We start from the raw sequence: 2,658 nt of genomic DNA, 5'->3' as shown, positions 1-2,658 counted from the left end.
GGTTGCAGTTATCGTACTACTACATAAAAAAGGAGATTTTAAGGATGTAAAGAATTTTAGAGGGGTATCCTTGCTACCGACGGCATATAAAGTTTATACAGAAATTTAAAGAGATAAACTAGTAAAGGAGGTGGAAGAAAAAGGAATCCTCCTAGAAGGACAAGCTGGATTTAGAAAAGGCCGGTCGACAACGGACAATACTTATATTTTGAACCACATAGTGCAAGTAGCTAAGGCGAAGAAAAGACTGATTTACGCGTGCTTCGTGGATATCTCGGCTGCATTTGATACTGTGAATAGAGTGAAACTATGGAAGGTGTTGGAGGAAGAAGGAGTTAGTGAATACCTAATTGAAAGGCTAAAGGGAATCTATGAAGAAACGGTTATTACGGTGAAGGTTGACAATAATTACTCGAGTCGGTTCTGGAGTGCGCACGGTGGTAGGCAGGGATGTGTTCTGAGTCCGATCCTGTTTTGTTTATATATCGCAGCATTGGAGAAAGCTTTTGAAAATAGAAATCTAGGAAACCTATAATAAATTCTCAAAATACAGTTGGTTCGTGGTGACCTTCTTGATCAATAAACATGAAATACTTCGACCTTGTCTGATTGTTGATTTTTTACATTCCGCTTTACTTGGTGTCGTGCAACTACATACTGAAATAATGTTAACCACTGTAAAAACAAAATATTATGTAGGCTTTTCGGCTCACGGACATACAATTAACAAGCGTTTGTTGGCTATAAAACCCCCAACTTAAATTAGAAAGGTGTCAAAAAATATCACTGAACATAGTAACTGAAATGGGATCGATTGGCTTTTATGGTTAATTTATTATTCGTTACCATGTTTAAATGAACTTTTGCGTAGGAAGTACATGAATCATTGAGGGTTACTTGTTACTACGGGGAATATTCATCTCCAAGACAGTATCTTTCCATGTTAACTCGAAACTGCTCGAAAGTTATTTATAAAATATGTATTTCTTTTTGGTGAATATTTTGTGCACGAGTACATGTACTACAATGTGTACTTGCTTCTATACTTATATAAAACTAGGGTTTACTATAGTGTATTAACACCTTTCCATTCGAAAATCAAAACAAACACTTATTGCAAATGAAAAAAGGTAATTACAATATTGCTAAAGCAGCAAAAAATCATTCAAGCCATTTTTTTCTGTTAAAAATCCACGTCGGATCACAAAAAATCATTAAAAATTACTCATTAATTTTTTATTTACACTAAACAAAAACATTTAAACATAAACACTGGTAAATGATGCGCTTTGATCGAAGGAATATGTGTATATTTTTTTTTTCATCGAAAAATCGCATATTCAATGAACAATGACGTTTACACAAAAAGGGTTTAGTTATAAATAGCTATAATTCACACAAAGAAACATTGTACGATGATTCTTGACATGCCATTCGATTTGTTTTGAATTATTTTTTTAAAATCTTAAAATGCAATTTGACATTTTTATTTTCTCTTTATGTAAAATTGATGCCAATTACGCAATAATTTTAGACGTATAAAATTATTTATCGTTACCGAACTTTCTTCATAGCACTTTGTAATACTTACTCTTCAATTACATATCAATTAAAGTACAATTTGAAACCAGAATAGGCTCTCTGGCTTTATTAGGAGCGAAGTTACAATATTTTTTTTTTAAATCACCGCGTTTTGAATTATTAATATTAAGAGACGAAACTAATTTCAACAAATAGTTTAAACATCTAACTTTCATACCAATCACTTTTAAACGTTCCAATTATTTATTTATACCGGGTGTTCCAGACCATCCGTACAGCCATTTTAAAATCGAAAATTCGTGTTTTTGTGAAAAATGTTTCAGATGAAAGTTGTTTACGATAAAGGGGGCCATCTATCTGTATAATTAGTTTTGACCTTGACCATCGTTTTCAAGGTCATTTGAAGGTCGAATTGCTTTTTTTAAATGGGAACCCCTATTTTTGACATCGGATTCGAAAAGAGCGGGAAATTTTACGTCCACAAAGATATTTTTAAATTTTTTTTCATGGCCTTGAGAAGGTCGATTTAAGGTCAAATACTTGAAAAACTGCCTAAAAGCATTTTTTTAGTTTTTAAGATATCGAAAAATGACTTCTACAAAATTTGTTCAGAACAGAGTGGGCCACCCAATGCACCAAAAACCTTTGACCTTTAACCTTATGTTGAAGGTCATTTCAAGGTCGAAGTGTTTTTTGTAATGGAAACCCCTCTTTTTGACCCCGGATTCGCACATAGCGCGAAATCCGACGTTTGGATAAGTTGGATTATCGTTCGGATATCATGTTGAGTTTCGATTGATCCACGACGTTCATCGCTAAGGTCATGTGAAATTTAGATCCAATATTATTCGCGAAACATTTACAAAATATTTCGGGCTAAATTTATTAAATTCTACTGGGAGCACGTAGTAAACGAAGTAAACTAAATCTTTGTTCGAATCAAAATTTTCGCTGCATCGCCTCATTTTTGCTTACATAGCTTGCTTTTTAATTTCTTTTGAATGTTCGTCTATTCTTTTAATGAAAAAATATAATAAATCTTCAATAGGAGGTCGGTTGATTGACTCGTAATCGAAGTACTTAGTTAATATAAGTTTTAAATTGAACTTTACTTTT

This window comes from Phymastichus coffea, unplaced genomic scaffold, assembly GCF_024137745.1.
Source record: "Phymastichus coffea isolate CEN01 unplaced genomic scaffold, Cenicafe_Pcof_1.1 PCOF00014, whole genome shotgun sequence".
Classification (NCBI taxonomy): domain Eukaryota; kingdom Metazoa; phylum Arthropoda; class Insecta; order Hymenoptera; family Eulophidae; genus Phymastichus; species Phymastichus coffea.
This window is presented reverse-complemented; position numbering follows the sequence as displayed.